Source organism: Falco cherrug, chromosome 10 (assembly GCF_023634085.1).
Source record: "Falco cherrug isolate bFalChe1 chromosome 10, bFalChe1.pri, whole genome shotgun sequence".
Classification (NCBI taxonomy): domain Eukaryota; kingdom Metazoa; phylum Chordata; class Aves; order Falconiformes; family Falconidae; genus Falco; species Falco cherrug.
The window spans coordinates 36686486-36707122 of NC_073706.1; positions in this window are offsets into that span (position 1 = coordinate 36686486).

The following is a 20637-nucleotide window of genomic DNA, read 5'->3' on the forward strand; positions in this document are numbered from 1 at the left end:
TTAGTGCTTCCTAGTATAAGAAAGTAGATCTCATACCGAAATACGTGAGTTAAAAGCAAACTATCGGTAATCTGAAGACAGTCTATGAAGACTGGTGGGAAAATGAAACAACTCCAAAAGAGGACACAAAAATAAAACTTACACATCATTCATGTTATACATAATGAAGAGCCTTCACTGAGGATTCTGTAACTCTATTAATGCCAGTAAAGGAAACATAAGGAAAGCAAAGAAGGTCCCTCTTGCAGCCATTGCCTGTTTGCTTTGCTGAAGTTGTCTCGTGCAGCCGTGCAGCCACGCAAGGCCATTTCATGCAACGGTGATGTTAGTCTACGGAGAAGCTGCAAAGGCGTTAAGAAAGCCATACTTAGGCTGAGTACTCAAGAAACAAGAGATGTTTAACTAAAACTATTCAGAGACTTTGCTAGTGTGACACTGTTACAATGTGTCAGTGGAAGGCCTTGCTGAGGCTGGGCCAGCTCCACCAGGATTTCATTGGAGAAGGTAAAAGGGACTTGGGTAGGAGAAGAGTTAAAAGAATTGCATTGGAATATTTTTATCAAAGAGACTTCTAATTCTGGATGAACTCTTCTGGATTGTACTACCTTTAAAACAGTATGCAGAATATGGAATTTCAGCATTTTTTTTTTGAGATTTTCAGTTCAATTTTAGTACAAAGACAAATTTCAAATTATTTAACAAATTTAATCTCTTTTCCTTCACACTGGTTCCTTACCTTAAAATCAGAAAGAGAAACCATTTTGCTAGACCTTTGATTTTTGGTAACCGACTCTAGTTTAAAGGTCTTTCTACAATGGCATTTGCCAGGGACGATAAACCTGGAATCAGCCATCAAAGCAAGTTCCAGTTATTCAAATTTGTAATCAATTTGCTGAAAGGGTAGCCTTAAAATGTCAGTTCATGTCAAGAATTGTGAAAATTGGTAAAGTACTTTAATAAATACAGGAACAGAACAAGTTGCTCAGCCTTCCTGCAGGCTGTAACATATTCAGAGATCACGTATGAAGGCTCCGCTGGCACACAGTAGCTTTAAAAGGTGTCGATAACATAAGACAAGTTTTCAGAACTGTTGCACGAATAGACGGAATTTCTTTGAATATATTTTCTGTTTCTTTTTGTCTCATTACATATTGTACCCCTCCTTGTGAAATCCAGTACTTTATTTAAAGCTCATCAGCTCTTCTGCTTAGTTAACTCATCCCAAAGCTCTTGATTGTTAATCCCTCTTCTTTATACGGATGACAAATTAGGCATACAACTCTTTTCTTCTTTAATCCCTGCTAATCCATCGCACCCCCATCCCTGTCTGGTGCCGAGAGTCCTGCATGTTATGGAAGTGCTCTCCACCCACGTAGCCGAAGTGAAGGTCTGCTTTCCGTGCAACCGAGGGCAAAACTTCCAGATTGCCACAAGTGATGTTTAGACTTTCTCCCTCTGGTAAGAGTGAAGAAATCAGGTTGGTTCTCCCATCCTGGAGGAGCTGACAGAAGAGGTGAGCTTGGAGAACCCATGTGGCAGCAGGTTCTCCTTTGGGGCAGGAGAGGACAGGCTGGTCCAGTGTAAAGCTCCTTGACACATTTTCCAGCTCCTTCCCAGGCAAAGTCCCACCTTTTTGGAGACCACCCACAGCTTGGACATTTCCATCTCTTCGTCTGTCTACATCTCTATAAACCGCCTGTTTGGCTCCATGCTTAAGTCCTGCTGCTATCAGACAGGACTTCTGGAGGGTGTGAGCCTGTTCAGTTAAACCCAGCCGGGCTTGTCTCAGCTTTTGTCATGTTTGACTATCAGATCTGCTAATGAGGAAGAGGAGCCTTTAGGAAGCTTTATGAAGGAAATACAAAAGATGGATGGGTCTTCATCACTGCTTTGTTTCTCACACTCCAGCCACAGAACCACCCTTGGATGTGTGTGGGTGCCATGTGTATCCAGCTGTGTGTTTTAAGGCATTAATCTGACATAAAGCAGAAACAACAAACAGTGTTGGATGATGCTTTGCTGCAGTAGTCCTCAGACAGAAAAGCCCATAAACTGGGCAGCTCTGACTGTGCCTCCCTCAGGGGCAGACCCCAAAAGAATCCAGAAATTGCACTAACGTGCAGTGCTGCTGGTCCTCAGGAGGCTCATGTCACCTGCCAGTGGATGCAGGATGGGCGGTGCAGCAAGAAGAATAAGATATTGTCTTCTTTGGCTGGATCCATGTGGTCATTTTGTGCATCCTCGAGCACTGGTTGCAATAATCACCATTACTGAGCACTTCAGGTATGGGGACCAAGAGGAAAGCCCCATGTACCAAACCACTGTCCTTCAGCGTGGGAGTTGGAAAGATCCCCATACAACAGCCTGTGGTCTTGATACAAGTCCCAGGGTGAATCAGGAACAAAGGCACTCAGAGCCCAGCCTGGCGAGGGTGAGGGTCTCTCTGGTGGCCCGGGGAACTGCAGGGACAGGGTTTGCACGTGAGAGTGCCCCACCAAGGGCCACAGGAAAGGATGGTGTACACTGATGTGAGGGTGAGCTGCCATGCCCTATCACCACCAAGGCAACTCTGATGGCCGTGTGCGGTGTCCAGGTCCCCTTGTTGCTCTTTGTCCCACCCACCCACTCTGCCTCCCTCTTCCCGTCCACAGCGTGAATAATTACAGTCTGCCACATGCAGCAATTGCAGGGGGGTTGCCAGCTCCATCAAGAGATGGGTTATTTCGCTTCTCACTTCACGGTTCCTTTCAACATCCCCGAGTGCCACAGAGGAGTTTAATAACCCATAATGACACCTCAGGTCTACACGTCATTGCAGCCTCCCTGCTACTAGGGCAGTGGCAGGAGGGGATAAAAAAAAAAAAAAAAAAAAAAAAAAAAGAGAATTAAAATCCTCATCTCTCTCTTAACTTTGCAGCCTCCTATTATCTAGAAAACACTGACTTTCACACTCACGCTCTCTCTCAACTGACCAGCCTGGGGGAAGGGGGGCTGCAAGACGTGCTGCTAGCAGAGATGGGCAGCGAGATGCTTTCTGCCACCCTGGGAGAAAAGCTCTGCCAGATCAGGCGGTCCTGGCCCTCCATTTCCCCCACTGCAGAGGCAGCCACTGGGACATGAAGAGCCCTGGTGCAGGGGTTGTTCTTCCAGCCAGTAGGTAAATTCAAAGGCAAAATCAAAAAAGCCAATATGGAAAAGAAAAGAAAAGAAAAGAAAAGAAAAAGACAAGAAAAGAAAAAGAAAAGAAAAGAAAAGAAAAAGAAAGGAAAAGAAAAGAAAAGAAAAGAAAAGAAAAGAAAAGAAAAGAAAAGAAAAGAAAAGAAAAGAAAAGAAAAGAAAAGAAAAGAAAAGAAAAGAAAAGAAAAGAAAAGAAAAGAAAAGAAAAGAAAAGAAAAGAAAAGAAAAGAAAAGAAAAGAAAAAAAAGAAAAGAAAAGAAAAGAAAAGAAAAGAAAAGAAAAGAAAAGAAAAGAAAAGAAAAGAAAAGAAAAGAAAAGAAAAGAAAAGAAAAGAAAAGAAAAGAAAAGAAAAGAAAAGAAAAGAAAAGGCAGAAGATACACTTTCCTAGAGAAGATGGAGTTGGGCTGTGCAACCCCCTCCACTGCCTTTTGGCTTGGTATGTGCCAGTGTGTTTTCACAGGGTAGTGTACAGGATAGATCTGTTCCAAGGATGCAAACCAATGACTTAAGGGTCAAGGCCAATACCCTCAGCAGCTAAATGCAAACCTCTGTGTCCACAATTTCACATTTCAGAAGGCCAGATTACTCTTTACTTAAATCTGAGAATATTCCTATTAACTCCCAAAAATGCCCTCCCATCCCCAGTTTTGAAGCATGGGGTCAAGTGGTCTCACAACTGTGTTTTCATCTCTGCATTCAGATACAAAATTTTGTATTCATGCTGCTCAAATTTTGCCTCAAAATCCATTGAATCTCCTCTTGTTGGTCAGCAATGAAAATAAAATTCTGGGAAGTTTTTACAGCAATCAAATTTTCAAAGGAAAATAACCTGTTTTCCGGCAAAATAGCGAATGGTTTGTGGAAAGGATTTTCAGAAGGAAGGGAGGAAAAAGCTCAGCATCTCCCCAGGAACTGAGAATTTAGCCCTGAGGTTTCAGAAGCAAAACCAGCAGCAAGCCCTCTCTCCTTCAGGAAATGGACCTGGAACAGGCAAGTGAAAATGCAGAGATATTGTATTGATGATTAACCTGCTGCTGCAGAATCCAAAATAACCATCTTGTCTTGGATCAATGGGGAAGCACTTACAAGCAATTTTCTGTTTGGAAGTGTGGGCAGCAAGCAGACAGTCAGGAGCGGGTGGCGGAATAAAATGCACCATCTCTTGGAGCACGGTATCCTGCAGGGTTGTAATATTCATTGCTGACACCTCTGGCCCACTGTATTTCAACTTGTAGACATCTTTAAGAAAGTCATAAGGGAATGTCACCTTTATGCAAAAAGTAGCCTACATGTATTGTAACAAGCCTCCTCCTCCTCCTCACTACCAGTCCTTGTGATTTAGATTTATGTCTGTGATACCCAATATTTTACTCTCAGCTCCTGGAGTCAGCTTTCTTTAAAAAATTGTATGAATTAAATGCAGCCCTCTTGAGAAGGGAGAAAAGACTGAAGAGGCGTCTAGAAACTCCCAGAGAGGTGGAGAAACCCTGCAGAAACAATAATTATCATATGGAGGTCTGGCACAGTATTTTTGAACGTTGAGTTCAACAGTGAATTTGCTTTTCTGGGGGGGGAAAAAAAAAAAAAAAAGAGTTACGCTGCCTGAAAACATCAGAAACATTATGACAAGAAAAATCAAATGTCTGGCACTAATCCTATTGACAACAACCAGCACAGAAAACACAGGGCTGCTTTTCTGACTGCTCACCGCATGGCCGTGGGCAAGTTGTTTCATCCACTGTCTTTGTTTCCTGCCTTCTGTCTCAAGGCTGGTAATTGCTGTAACCTTTAGCTCAAAACCCCAATTAATAGTGGGAAATAGATGCAAAAATTGATGGAAATATTTGACTCTTGCATCCTTTCAGTCCTCCTGCCTGTAGTCTGATTGCCCATCAGGCCTCTGCATTGCTGAATACATGTGGAAAAGGGACTCGTGCTACTGTTTATTTTTTCTCCAGACCCTTGGAAGTCCCAGCTGTAAGAGGTTTGCAGTGACCTGGATCTTCCAATTCTTTCTCTAGATGTAAAAAGAAAGTTGAGGGCATGTCTGTGTTTTATTGCCAAGTTCATTAAGTCCCAGTCCTACTGTATAAAGTCATTCCTGAAAGTGGGCTTTGGGGCACTTAGTCTCTTCACTGCTAGTGACCATGGTGTCTGGCCTAATGTGTTTAACCCTCTTGCTCATCCACCCATGCCATGGAGTGAGCCATAATTTATCTAACTCACAGTGGCATCAGGACAGAGAAAGACAAGCTGTGGTGAGGGACGAAAAGCAAGTTCCCATGACCCTTTCAGTAAGACTGGAAACACTTCACTGTGCGTTGGTGTGGTCTTAGCATGGCCAAAGCTTATGGCATGGGACCAGAAGGGACTCTGACCAGTCCCCTGTGACTGTTAGGACCTGCACTGCAAGGCTGCACGGTGTGACTAGGACAGGTCTGGACCCCACAGCTGCTCTTGGGTCATTCCCCTGCGTGTTGTTTTCTCCTCAGTTTCCCGGCCACCCTCCCCTCACTGCTCTAGCCACGGAAGCAAATGACACTAGAAGCAGCCAAGGATTTTCCATCAGTGCTTTGCCAGTGTTTGCCCACCACTCTCCTCTTTCATGAACATGTCACTTCTGTGACATAGATACATCTGTTTCCTCCTTATTTTACCTGCTTTGTCACCTTCCACAACAGCAGCTGCAGGTCAGCAAGGTGGACCAGCGAAACGCAGCTCAGTGTTGCTTCTGTGTGAACAGAAAATCACCAACTTCTCACCCACTCGGTTCCTCCTCTCCTCAGGCACTGGAAGATAAAAAACATCCACCTGTCAAACAAAAGGTCTGATGTGATTTTAGCATTAGGAGTCACACAAAGGGTCTCAGACCTATGAAAATGTCACCATATTGACTTCATACAAATGTTTATTCATCATTCTGTTTACAGGCAGAAAGGTGTTTTGCATTCAGCATCGAATGCATGAGATCTATTATGGAGACAGAACCAATTCTGGACTGGAAATTGACATCAGCATTTCATAGTGAAGTCAATGCTTTCTTACTGATTCACATCGGCTCAGGATCTCATCTGTTATTCCTAACAGGTAGTCATCAAGTAAATACATGGGAAAGAGCATGAGAAAATATTTTCCTCTCCTTTTTAGAGGATGAATGTAAATGTATCACCCATGGCAAGGTTCATTCCACCCAGCAGGCTTAAGAGGATGACTCATCAAAGCCCTGTGCTTCTCTTCTGGATCTTCAAGGTGTATCAACAACGTTTTATTGATCCACAGTCATGGAAAGAAAAGCAAGAAAAGAACCTGAGTTCTACACTGGTACGATATGCAGAACTCCAGTAATCCTGACATTAAGCTACTGGGATGACGTGATGGAATAGCAGGGTCTACGTGGTTGCACTTCCTGTCCTCCCAGTCATAGGACTTGCCTCTACACATACAGGTCCTTCAGTCTAGTGGAGAGAGAACAGAAAGATCAGTAGCTGAAAGTTAGGCAAAGAAGAAATGTTCGAATCAGCAGTAGGACATACTTTTTTAGTAGTGACGGTGAGCAAGCCCAACGGGCACTGGAAACCACATTCCCCTTTGCTTCAAGTGTCCTAACAGGAACAGGTGCCTCACTGAGCGATTGTGTCCATCGGACACAGACACTGGACAGGGTAAGGCCAATGGGGATGGCCCAGCCCATGTGCTGTGCAGGCGGAGATATGGCTGTAGTAACCCATTACCACAAAGCACAAAGCTGGAGCAGGGACACCGACTGTCCCCAGCCAGGGAGGCAGCGTAGACCCCTACCAACTCCCGGCAGCACAGCGTGGCTGAAGTCCTTCTACCTCACACCCAGCCAAGATCGGTTTGGAAACCTCACACGGTTAATGAGGCAAGACAAGTAAGAGAAAACATCCCTGCAGAGGAAGCCTTTAGCCTTCCCATGTGTACCAGCTGGGAAAATGTGTGTCTTTGCATCATTTAGGGTGGTGAAATTGTATGTTTTGAGTGCTCACCCTTCCCCCTTCCCCTGCTGGTGCAGGCAGTGCCTGCCTCAGGAGAGTTAATAGTACTTTCACTTATTTAATTTAAACAGGGACGTGCTAGACGGCAACAAGGCCTGCTGGTACTGGAGGAAAAGCACCACAGAGAAGAGGCTAAAAGCTCCCCAGATCTTCAGTGTTCTATCTCCCTTCTCACTCCTACCCCCAAAACATCGCCAGAAGCAAATAAATGCTGCTTTTTTTTTTTTTTTTTTTTTTTCGGGGGGGGAGGGGGGAGCCAGTACGTGATTTTCTCCAGCAATCTCTTCTTTCTCATATTGCTCCTCTGCCTCTCCCGTGGGTTTGCCTTCCCCCAGCTCCCCATCCCTTTCCTCCCCACCTACGTCTGAGCACAGCAAGGCAGCAGGAGCCTGGCCGTAGCCTGAAGGGATTTGCCTTGTGCCTTTAGTGGGATGGCGTTCTTTTCCCTTATCTGTCCCCAGTAGGGCCATGTGTTTTGTCTCCACTCCCCCTCCCTGCAGATGCGTGGTTGAGGGCAACGAGAGACAAGGGGTCCTTGTAAGTGCCTTATGATAATTGCAGAGCAGCAACTGCTCTGAAAATCTAAATTCCTCCCTGACATTTCCAGTCTAAAGCTCCCACTGACTCAGCTGCTGCTTGTGATATTTAAACAAGGATTATCTCCTTTTTTATTCTTTTCTTTTTGATAATGGGATGGCAGAAGGTTAGTTTAACACTTTCCTATGGTTTGTTTGGCTGTTACAGATCCAGCGCTCTTCAGGACTGTAACCAAATCTTCACTTCCCAAGTCACTTGTTTGGCACGACTAGGGTGAACAAAGGCTCCCATGATAAAAAACAGAAGGATCTTTCCCTGGATTGTCATCTTTTCCAAATTTTTCTTCAGCACAAGCTTTAGCATACTGGAAAATTTACTGCTTTGGGTGTAAAAGGACTTACTCCATTTGCTTCAGCCCAACTGCACCTGACTTATCCCTCCAGGTCCTTAAGTATTCCATCTCACAGTAGTTTTCCGTATACTAAAATAGGTTTCATTTTGTAGGGATGCTGAGAAGTATTTCCAAAAAGGAACTTTAAAGAAAGATCAGGACATTTTTTCATTCCCGAGAGACAGAAGTGCAGAGCGCTAGGGGAGAACATGCACTAATCAAAGCTCTCCATCAGTTCAGAAACTACCTGGCAGGTGAGGGACAGCATGGCAACAAATACCCCACCAGACCCCCCAGTGCAGTGCTTCAAAAGGGCGTCCAAACTGCAGAAAGTCAGCTCGTGACAACACAAAAGAGACATCCAGCCCCCAGTCTTGGGTCATCCCCAGCGAGCCCTCCGTGCCTCGAAGGATGCCTCAGGGCATTCCTGGGGCACACAGGCTCTGGGAGGCTGCCATGGGGCTCGGTCTCTGGGGGCTGCAGGATGCTGTAGCCTCCTCATCAGCACTCAGAAATGGGAGCAGGATCAGTGTGCCTGATAACCTGTCATTACAGCGTGCGCTGAGCCAGATCAGCCCTTCCAGTGCCCTGCCACTAGCCAGCCGCTTATTCCTGAAATTGGCCAAGAAATTGCTGAGGATGGGGTGAGGGGGAGCCAAGGTGGGGAGCTGGGGGGGCTGAGGCTGGGATGCAATACTTGCACCTCGTGCAGGACCAGCTTCTCACCCTGGTGCTGGGATTTTGCAAACTGAGCAAAATCTGAGCACTTCTCTCCGTTATTCAAAGAGATGGAAAGGTTAGGAGGTGGTAAGGGGGCTTTCCCATGTCCGGTGGTGGAGATTAAGGTGGGATGGGCTGCACAAATTTAAGCAGTGCAGACACATTTGAAAGCATGGAGAAGATGGACACATGGACATGGGCTGGACTTGGTGAAGGTTTGGAACGGGAGCAAGGGTCTGCCTGTGCTCACAGGCATCCGTAGCACTGACATTGGCAGCGGAGGATGGCGGGGGCCCCCATGGCTTGCCACAGGCCCTATCGCACTGCCGCAGTCAGGCAAAGCAAACACATCCCTAAATGGAGATGCTCCCGCTGCCCTGCCGATAAGCAGCGCAGGGCAGGTGCAGAGGCAGCTGCCTGTTGTTCCCCACGCCTTGTGACGCAGGGCTGCTTTTCAGCCCCAGCAGTGCCTGGAGAAGGTCTCCGTTAAGCCCCTGTTTAATCAGAGCCAGCGCTGTTTGGACTTGCATCCCTGCTACGGCAGGCCAACACCTCTGGATACCTTAAATGAGCAAATGATGCAGAGCTGGTGTGGCCCTGCTGTGTGTTTAGGGTCACCATCCCACCCCCATCATCCCCCCTCCCAGTACCAGACCTTCCTCATGTGGCAGCCCATGGTCTCAGGGACATCGTCCAGGGCAGGGGCAATACAGGTCACACCAGACCTCAGATGGGTAGAAAACCTGGTCTCCATCTCCATCTCGCAGTGACCTCTCAGTGATGGGAAGCCCTGCCCCTGTAGAAGAACAATCCCATGCACAGTACATACTGGAGGCCAACTGGCCGAAAAGTAGCTTTGCAATGGAAGCCCCTGGGGTCCTGGTGGACTCAGCCCCATGCAGCTGCTCTGCCTGAGCCACCTGAAACACCTCCAAAATGAAAAAAAAAAAAAAGAAAAAGAAAAAGAAAAAGAAAAAGAAAAAGAAAAAGAAAAAGAAAAAGAAAAAGAAAAAGAAAAAGAAAAAGAAAAAGAAAAAGAAAAAGAAAAAGAAAAAGAAAAAGAAAAAGAAAAAGAAAAAGAAAAAGAAAAAGAAAAAGAAAAAAAGAAAAAGAAGAAAAAGAAAAAGGAGTGTCTCTTTCCAGCTGTTAACTGATGAGTTTGCTGGGAAAATTTTTACATAAGGACCACTTTATGCCTTCTCCTAATCGCCATGACACATTGGAGTTGCCACAGATAAACTGCAGGGCTCCTTCCCCGGTGCCACCAGGTCCCTGCTGCCTGCGGGCAGCCATGAGCTGGAGGGTCAGAGTGATGGTGGGGCCAAGTGAGCACAGGAACAGGCAACTGGCTGCTGCTTGTGACATGCCTGATGGCCTGTCATCTCTGCTGGCAGTGGCACAGAGTGACTCAGTGCTCCAGGCTGGGTCCCACGCTGAGTCATGGCCTGGGAGCCGCCCTCCTTCATCCTCCAGCCACTGCTGGCACAGGCAGACCAGGAGAAACGGTGGCTCGTGTGGCTGATGCTATCTCTGGAGAAGACTCCCCTTCTCCTTCCAGAGCCTCTCCAGATGATGGCTGATATTTGTCCATCTCTGCAAGGTGCTTTGGAGGTCCTACAGCAGAAGATGCTGCATTTCTGTTCAATAGTAACATGAAAGGTGATATTTATGTCTTTTCTAAGGCTCTTCCGTAACTCTGACACCACATGCTGCTCCCTTCCCTGTCGCCCGTAACGGTTACCCCATCAAACCTCTGATACACCATAAGCAAAACAGGTTGTGTTTCCTGCCGGTGCCTTTCTCTGTTATTCTCCCATCTCACTGTAGGTGGTAGGATTGACCATGGGTAGGTCAGCCTCTGGGCTTCTGTTCTTGCAAGCAAAACCTGAAAAGCAGATCCCCTTCTCCCAGACCCCACAGCTGTGCAGGACACTAGAAATGTTTCATTTCTGCTCACATCCCTGCATCCATGGCTGAAAGGAGCTCCATTCTTGTGTCTTCTTGAGTAGTGGAGGCCTGGAGATGTCTGCAAGATGGTTCTGAACCTGAAACCTCCTTCTGAGGGCCAACTCACCTTAAAATAGGAGCTAGAGCTGGTCTAGAAACCTCCTGTGCCTATTTTGTATGCAAAGCAGATATAAAGCCCCATAGCCATCTCCATCCTGCCTTTTGGTCAGTGATATCAAAACCCTGCTAGGTCTCAAAGAATTATAACCAGCGCCACGGCTGGGAAGAAGAGAAATCTAAACCATCCTTTCAGCTCCCTTCTCCACTGTGACTCAATGTCCACCAAATGAATTCATCATCAATGTGCCTGGTGTTGCAAGTCTCTCCATAGCCGCCTTCTGAAGCCTTGCCCCAGTGTGGGTTGCTGGTGGTCAGCCAGGAGTTGAACTGGGAGGCAGAAAACCGGAGCTGCTCCCATGGATCCTCATGCCAGGCAAGCTCTTCCTGGTGGGAGGACATGTCGAAGGAGGATTGCAAAACCCCAGCAGCTCTCAGGTCTGCTCCTCAACTCCTCTCCACCGACAGCCTCTTCTACTGGGAGATGTCTGCAAGGAAGAAGTGGTTTCCTGAAACAAGAGGGGCTTGGAACATCTCTCCTCCTTTCAGTAAACACTCATTTATTTAATGGGTGGAGATGGGCACGAGGGAGCCTGAGATCTTACTCCGCTGCTGAATTTCCAGGAAGCCAAGCATGCCGACTCCAGCTGGACATGCAGCTCCAGCCCACAGAAGCCTCCTGCCCCTTGTCTGCTCATGACAGCGTGTTTGCTCAGCCTCTTTCTCCCTTGTTTTTACCCTTTCATTTGAATCCTGCTTCCCTTCAGGGTGACTGCGGGTAAAGTCTGTGGATGGGTGTCTGCCTCTCCCTCCCCATCAGCCCCACTTGCAGCCCCGGGATGTGTTATGGCAGCAGACAGGGAACAGCTCCAAAGCCAAGCGTGCCCCATGCCAGGAAAGGGCTTGCAGCCCCTCCGCTCCCTTTCTCCATGGTCAAAATCCAGGCCACCCAAAAAGGCTTCAGCTACGACATCTATACTGAAGTGACTGAGCTGGGGATGATTTTTGGAAAAGCTGAACACTTAGGTAACTTCCGAAAAATTATCTGTCTGCTGTGAAAAATGGGGTCACAGACATCACCCGTAACTGTTTCTAAAAGGTCTTAACCCTCCTTTTCCTCTTAATGTATTTTTTAAAACCTGCTTTTTCCCTCCTTCCTTCCCTGTTGTCCCTATTTTCCTTTTAGCTGGAGGCATGGGGCAGTCCCCCCTCACCGCATTTCTTTTCAGCATTAAACAGTGACTGCCTGAAGTGGCTCAGGGATGTGCTGGCATTTTGCAGCCTTTTATTAGGCAGCAATCCACTTCCAGATGCTGGAGAGGGCTTAACCACTGCGGCTGTCAGGAGGCGAGGGAAGGTAATTGAGGGTTTAGACAGCGCCTCACTCCGCGAGACACCTGCCATCAAACCCAGGCAGGTCTATCGATCTAGCTCAAGTGGTCTGCCTCTGCGATCAGCCCGCGGCTGGGCCATGCGCGGGGTGTTGAAGCAGTATGGATCGGTGGCTGCACTTCGCAGTGACACGGGAGGCAGCTGGAATGGGGAGGCGCAGGAAAATGGGAAGGCATGATCCCTCTGTGGCAAAAAGACAGGGCTGCCACCCCAGTGCAAGGGCAGGTTTCCATGGGACCACCGCCTTGTGGGGGGCGGTGCAGCCGAGCTGGTCTGGGACAGTCCCACAGCAAATCCCTTTCAGGTAACGTCCTCTTCATTCAAGGAACCCAAATGACAGCCTGAAAGCTTTTCTCTTTAGGGAGATGAGGAGTTAAAATGCAAAGAGGAGGTAGCTTTGCCATACACTAGCCATGGAGAACTAGCCCAAAGCAAAGCACACTTGGTAAAAGAGAGGTCGGCATCCTCTCTGGCCGATGCTGTTTGATATCTTAACCAGTGGTCTGAAAGAAAATGATGATGGCTGGTAAACTTTGCAGACAGGGAATGAATGGGTGGTGCAGTGAATACCGAGAGATCTGTAGTTTTCTGCGCAGTGTGGTTTAAGATGGAAAACAGATTAAATGGATGACCCTTGCAAGATAGGGGTGATCTCTGTGTGCCTGAGGCTATCAGGAGGACTTCGGCCGTGATGAACGAGGTACACCCTGAGGCACTGTGAGGTGCAGGGGAAGGAGCCGGTTTTTGAAGGTGCCATCCCAGCAGTGAGATCTTAGCTAAAATCCTGCTGCTCGTGTGGGCTACTTGCCTTGGCCGGCATCCCCAGCCTGTTGCAAGGCCAAGGCTGCTGTGCGAGCGATCTGTGCGCTGCTTCAGGGCAATGCTGCCAGCACTGGGGCCTCACATGCTTTGTCCAGGTGGAGATGGACAAAGGCAGAGGAATGTTTGTGCCAGGCAGGGCACGGGCAGGAGGGATGTGCTGGGGCACAAAGGGGAGAGGTCATCATCTTGTGGCCTCCACAAGGCACTGGACATTAGGATGACTCAGTGCCACCCCTCAGGGCTGCTGAGCTGTGTCCTGTGTGCCTCAGTACCACACAATCACAGAAACATTTAGGTTGGAAAAGACGTTTAAGATCGAGTCCGACCATTAACCCAGCATTGCCAAACCTGCACTGAATCATGTCCCTGAGCATCGTATCTACACATTTTTTAAATGCTTCCAGGGATGGTGATTCCACCCCCTCTCTGGGCAGCCTGTCCCAGTGCTTGACCACCTTTTCCATGAAGAAATTTTTCTAATATTCAATCTGGCATTGGATTAGAAATTAGAAATCTCCCCTGGCACAACTTGCTTTCTTCTCATCCTATTGCTTGTTGGTTGGGAGAAGACACTGAACCCACCTCACTACAACCTGTTTTGGGGCAGTTGTAGAGAGCGAGAAGGTCCCCCTGAGCCTCCTCCAGGGTGAACACCCCCAGCTCCCCCTGCTGCTCACCCATCAGGCTGGTGCTCCAGCGCCTTCCCCAGCTCCATCGCCCATCTCTGGACACGCTCCAGCACCTCAATGTCCCCCTTGCAGTGAGGGGCCAAACCTGAAGGCAGGACTCGAGGTGCAAATGGAATCCCCGTGGCAGGGAGGACCCTGTGAATCAGGAGGGGACCAGAGTTACAGGAAGTGTGGTCCCAGGGGGCACCCACCCGGCGGGGCCTGCTGGGGCCGAGCTGGGCAGAGCGGACGCAGCACGGGTGCAGTACGGCTGCAGCACGCTGTATGGGTGCAGTACAGGCACAGCATGCCGTTCGGGTGCAGCACCAGCACGGTTCGGGTGCTGCACCACTGCTGCACTGGCGCAGCACGGGCACAATTCAGGTGCAGCAGTGGTGCAGCTCGGGCACAGCATGGGCGCAGCACCGGTGCAGTTCAGGCACAGCACCAGCACAGTTTGGGTGCAGCACCGGTGCAGTTCAGGCACAGCACCAGCACAGCAGTGGCGCAGCATGGGTGCAGTTCAGGTGCAGCGCCAGTGCAGAACCGGTGCAGTTTGGACACAGCACTGGCACAGCATGGGCGCAGATCAGGTGCAGCACCACTACAACAGTGGCACAGTTCGGACACAGCACTGGTACAGCAGTGGTGCGGCATGAGCACAGCACTGGCACAGTTCGGATGCAGCATGGGTGCAGTTCAGATGCAGCACGGGTGCAGCATAAGCAGAGCACTGGCACAGTTCAGGCACAGTTCGGGTGCAGCACTGGCGCAGTTCAGGCGCAGCACCAATGCAGTTTGGGTACAGCATGGGCGCAGTTCGGACACAGCACGGGCGCAGTTCAGGCACAGCACTGGCACAGCACCGGTGCAGCGCGGGCGCAGTTTGGGTGCAGCACTAGCACAGCACTGGCGCAGTTCGGACGCAGCACGGGCGCAGTTTGGGTGCATCACTGGTGCAGTTCGGGTGCAGCACTGGCACAGCACCAGCGCAGTTCTGGCGCAGCACGGGCGCAGTTTGGGCGCAGCACGGGCGCAGTTCGGGCACGGCGCAGCGGGCGGCGCTGCGGCCCCGCTGGCGGCCCCGGCCCCTCCCCCGCGCTCCAGGCCGCTGCGGGTCGCTGCGGGGGGGGCGGTAGCGGCGGCCGGGCACTGCCGAGCCGTGCCCCCGCACCCAGCCTCGCTAATGACTTGCTAATGACAGAGGAGGAGCCTCTGCAGAGAGCAGCGCCCCGTGCCGGAGCTGGGGACAGGCGCGGGTGACACCACCTGGGTGCCGCTGTCTGGGGGCTGCAGCTGCCGTCGCTGCGGTGAGGACAAGCCCCCCTCCAGGCCCACACCGCAGCACCTCACGGTTTACTCCCAGACGGAAAGACGGTGCTTTTTCCCTTTGAATTCACATGCTGTGGACGCCCCAGGGAGCAGCGCAGGATGCTTTTCCCAGGGAAAACCACCCCAGGATGGAGTTTCTCACTTGAAGAGTGACAGACTTCTGAAATATAATACAAGGTATCGGTAATCCTGTGGCAGTCCCCTGAGGTTGACAGTGATCTCCAGTTTGTGATAACCTGCCTTAATGTCTCTGAGGAATTTGATCTGAATTCAGTTTAACCAAAATTCCTGCAAAATTCCGCCTGCTCCTTCCGCTCTTCCCGCTCCCCAGGCACCCCATGCCGTTGCTGGGCTCCCATTCTGTCTGGTGACTAGGGACTTGTGGAGAGATGGGTGGCACACAGGTGACAAGTTGTTCAAGAAGGTGATGATTTATAGCAGTCCCTCCCCTGGATGCCAGGTGACACCTCCGTTAGCCCTGAAAGGGAAGGTGGGTGTTTTGGCACCGAATGGCTCCCATCACAACAGCCTGGCTCCCTGCCCTCCCTTGGGGCAGGCGGCTTTGAGGGACTGGGCCATGACAGCCAGTTCAGGCTTTTAGGAGATGGGCACCCATGTCTATGTCTCACGCCCCCCTTGGTCCCTTCCTGTTGGCTGTCACAGCGGAGTCCCCCGTGTAAGGCTGTCACTGGTGTTTCAACACTGGTCTAGCACTGCCCCGATGAGGCCAGCTGCCAGCTGCGGGAGAGCAGTCCCAGCCTGGGCACATCCCCAAAGGACACTTCAGGGACAGCCAAGAGCCATGCCTGGTGCTAACTGTCCTCTCTCGATGCTCCTGGCCCTTTGCACCCCACTCTTCTACCCTCTGAACCCCAAGAAAAAGCAGCCTGTGCCTGGAACATGAATATTGCCGGTTTCTGCTCTCTTTGGGGCTATGTAGCTGCAGCAGCTCCCTCTGCCAGCACAGTGGGACGGGCCAGTGCTTTGGAAATGCGTTGGGCAGATGCATCCACCTGGCAGGGTACATTTTCCTGCCAGGATGCTGGCAGAGGTGCCAGGGCTGCTATTGGCTTCAAAGTTCTGGGGTTTTTAAAGACGCTTCAAAGTTTTCAAGGCTGTTTTAAGGGTTTGGATTTCAACCCAGCAGCCAGGTCTAACCATGCACCCAGTCTGTCCCATGCTGCTGTTACCACTGCAGGATTCGAGTACTTCTTACTCACTGATGCATTTCTCAGCCCCTGCTATTGCGCCACGTACCCCTGTCCCTCACTGGCTGCAGCATCGTCCAGTCTCAGCCCAAGGGCTTGGAGGGTTGTAGGAAACCCCACCATCACCATTGCTTCTGGCAGACAGACAGATTCGCAGGGCTGTGGCAGATGCAGGCTGCTTCCTTTGCATCTCTATATTTCTTCTGCTGGAGCTATGGGGGGAGCACAGCCCGTTCCATGAGATGCAACTTGCAGGGAGGCCAGGGAGGAGGGGAGGAGGGGAATCAGGAAAGGAAAAACTATGTCAAGTTTGCTGCAAATGCGATGGTGTCACGGTCTTTTCTGCTGAGCAGAGGACTTGCTGGGGAGCATGCAGGTCCCTTGTCAGACACCCAGGAGAGGGGACAAACAGTCACCCCATAGCATCAACTCCAGCTGATGAATGTGCATCTCCTCGGGGAGCGGTGGATGGGGGTCCCCGCCGCATCGTCACCCCGGATTCCCCTGCCCCCAGCACATGCTTCTTTGTTTTACCTTCTCTAGGGGAGAGCAGAGAGCTCAGGCACTGGAAAGGAAAAGGCTGCGGTCCAAATATAGCCGTTGCTCTCGCTCTGCTCTTGCTTTACGTATTTGCATATAGAGTGTCTCCATCCCAGCAGCACTTTCTTTGGATGGCCAGAACAAGACCAGAGTAAACAGGCTTGGAAACTCTCAGGCAAGCATTGACAAGGTCTTATCTGTGACTCACTCAAGGAAGTGGGAAACAGAATGCAAAAGGAGGAACGTGTTCATAAAGTTGCGTTCAACAACTGTGTTTTACCAAATCGGCACCTGCAATCAATCAGGAGTGGGACCAGCACATTTCCAAGTCAAGGAAGATGTGCACCACTGGCTATCAAGTCTGCAGGGCAGAGCCTGTCCTGTCCTGTGTGTTTAGCCATCATCTCCCCTAATATATCCCTCGAAGGCAGATTCTAGGTAGCCCTGTAATAAAAGTAATAGCATTAATTATTATAATGAAGAGTAAACAGGACCTGTTCTCTTTAGAGTCAGAGGGGCAGGCAAAGTTTTCAGGTTCACAGAGAAGAACGTGGGGCACAACTAAAAGAAGTGGGAAGGCAGCAGGGGCTGCAGCGATGCTGCACGGTGGGGGAGCTTGTGCAGGTTTGGGGGTCCAGGCATGTGTCCCAGCCCTGCTGCTGCTCCAAGCAAGGGTGCAATCCTGCTACATTTTGGGTAGCCAGACGCATATTCATCTTGCAGAGCTAAAGGCTGGGATCTGCCATGGGGCAAATTCCTGTCCTGTGAGGGAGAACATTATTAATCTACCTACCAACCCTGCAAACTCATCCTGGATCTCACAGGGGTTTTTTACAGGTAATTGCCTGCAGCAGGTCTCCCGCAGCACTGGTACACCACCTTTCTCATCACCTTCTGCCACTGTTTATACCAGAGGAAGCATCCTCACCATCTGCCCCTGCTGATGGTAATATAAACCCACTGGCTGATCCATGCAAAGGGTTGAAACCCAAAGGTGTTCCCTTTGCAGGGCTGGGGAGCATTAAATATCTCTGCTGCTTCAGCCAGTGGATGGGACTTCGGCAGCAGACACAGAAGACCTCTTGTTTCAGAGGCACCCCTTCACAGAGACCTCTCTGCAGAGATGAGCTGTAGCTGAACAAAGGGGAGGGTGAGAGCAGGGTAAAGGTGAGGGAGGTACAAATCCCACCAAATCCTTCCTAGGCCCTGTAGCAGCTCCCTTGAAGTCCCTGGGAGCCCCTTTTCTGCAGCATATAAACGGGTTAAGCATGGGCATCACTGGTGTGGGTTGTTCTGCTTCCCATCTTTAGCTTTAGGTGTGCTTCCCCTGCTTCCATCCAGCAACAAGGATCCCTGTGGATATACAAAGTGTGTGCGTGGAGGGTGTCCTCTGCTGCCCTGCCAGCTGCTTCCTTGCACAAGAGGCTAGGGCAGCGGGGCCACCTCCTTACCTGCTTTCCATCTTCTTCCAGCATTTAAAAATACCTCTTTGGTAGGATTTCCCTGGCCCTGGCAAATTTGCCAGGGCAGCTGAGCGCCACTTCTGGAGGTTGCTCAAGCAGATGCTGTGCATAAAAGCATCCTGTAGGTTAAAATAGGACTCTGTCTCCTTGCCCCTAGGTTTGTTGGGAAGGGCTCTTGCTTCCAGGAGATCTGGAAGACCTTTGGGCTTCAAGAATTTCTGCTGGTAATGTACAGCTTGCACCAGAGCAAACCCAGCTGAAGGAGCACGGGGATGCCAGGAGCTGGGTCCCTGTTCTCGGGGCTTCTGGTAGCTGCTACCTGCCAAACAAAAAAATGCATGTTACTGAACCCATTTTAGCTTTCTGCTACACCACCATTTCACCCCTTTGTCCCCCTTGGGAGAGCTGCTGAGAACAGCAAAGATTTGAGACTATTTGGGTTTTACTTCCCTTGGACCTGGATCTGAGCTAAACCAGGAGTTGCAAGGGGGTTTCCTTGAGGACTGCCTTTGTTTTCTTCTCCAAGTTCTCTCCCTGCTCCTGCACAGGGATCTTGCCGCAAATAAACTGCAACTGCAGCACCAGCTCCAGCAGCCTCTGAAAGGGAGGTGAAAGGGGGGAAGGATCCACCCTCCAGCCAGGAGAAAAACACAGCAGCATGTCTTTCAGGCTGTAAATGGTTAAGTGTTGAGAGAGCTTGGAAGCAGCTTGCAGACTTGCCTAGAGAGCAGCACAGGCACAAAATACGATTAAAAGAGCAAAATGACAGCTTAGCACTGGAGGGCTTCAGAAGCTAGAAGAAATAATTTTTTTTAAATGTAAATATATAGATCCACTAGGAAGTTCCCACAATGGCTGGGAGTGAAAGCCTGATCCACTTGCAGATGTGGGGGTTCCCAGGCACTGTCATCTCCACCCCACCCCCCTGCTCTGCCCTCGTTTCTCTCCCTCCCTCCCGCTGGGCAGTGGCTGTGGCAGGTGCCTTCTGAAGCACTGTGGGGGACAGGGAGCTTGGCGGTTCCTTGGCTGTGCTGAAAAGTGACACTTGGAGACTGAAGGAGAAGGGAAAATGTCAGGATGTTATCCTCCCGGGGTCTGGGGACCCATCCGCCAGGGGGGCATGGGCAGCCGGGGGAGCTGGAGCAGGGGGGCAGCTTTCTCTCTGCTTGCCCTTTCCACCACTGTGGTCCAAGAGCAGCTGGGGCCACTGGGGATGCTCAGCTGGTACGTGCACAGCATCCCGCACCCAGGGGTGGCCGAGCTGAGCTAAGGGATGCCCGCACACAGCACTTCCCTCCCCACCACACCGTCTCTTGTCTAAGAAATGCTGTTTTGCCATCGAGCATAGGAGGGGACCTCCTGAAGTTGTGTCTGAGCTGGGAGGGAGTTCAGATCCATGGCCAGCCACTGGGGCTCCCATTAGCAGTCCCTGAGGGTTTCCCACTCTACACCCTGTGCCCTGAGCACCAAACAGCCCTGGGACCAGGCACACCAGTTACTTTCCCGATGCCATGCATCTTAGCACTGTCAACCAGTGGAAAGATAGTGTTCTCTTGTAAAATTGTATATTAAATCCCACGGGAAGGCTCCTAGCAGTTTTAAGGAAACAATGTACAGTGCAGATGCTGCTAGAGTATGACAAGTAGTTCTTGCAGCCTGCAAAATGCATATGCTTAGTGGTTACTCTTGTCCCAAAATGCTGCTTTTTCCCCTCTCCCTCACTCGCAGGCAGCACCGGCAGTTCCCGAGCTGCTGGCCGTGCGCTAACACCAGCTGGATGCTTGGATACTGCTGTTCCTGGGGCGTCTCTTAGAGGGTGTTTTGGACCCCAGAGGCCCTTCCCATTACAGCAACTTTTAGGTATGTTGCCCAATCTGTGGTTCGGTTAACATCTCGCAAGCAACTTTTCAAGTTCTCCAAGGCTTTCCTCATCTTTTAGCAAGAATGTGCTGCTTTTGCAGATTGCTCCAGGTTGCCAGAGCAGGCACAGCGATGCTCTGTACTGCGGTGGTGGGTGCTGCCCTGGGGCCATGGGGGCAGCCTGTATTTCGGGGTGCCCCTCCTGTGCGCCAGCCCCCATGCAAGGAGGCAAGAGCACAAGCTGAGGGGTTTCCCAGGCCATGGGGCAGCCAAAAAGCAGTTTTCCTTCCTCTCACCCTCCATAAACTGCTGGTCGTGCAAGGAAGTTGAGGCATGCCAGGGAAGAGATCTTCCGCCCAGGGGCCAGAGCTTTCCTCCCTGCTTCCCAGGGCACATGCTCTCCTCTGGAGCCCATCAAAACCCCTCATCTCACAGCGCCGTGGGTT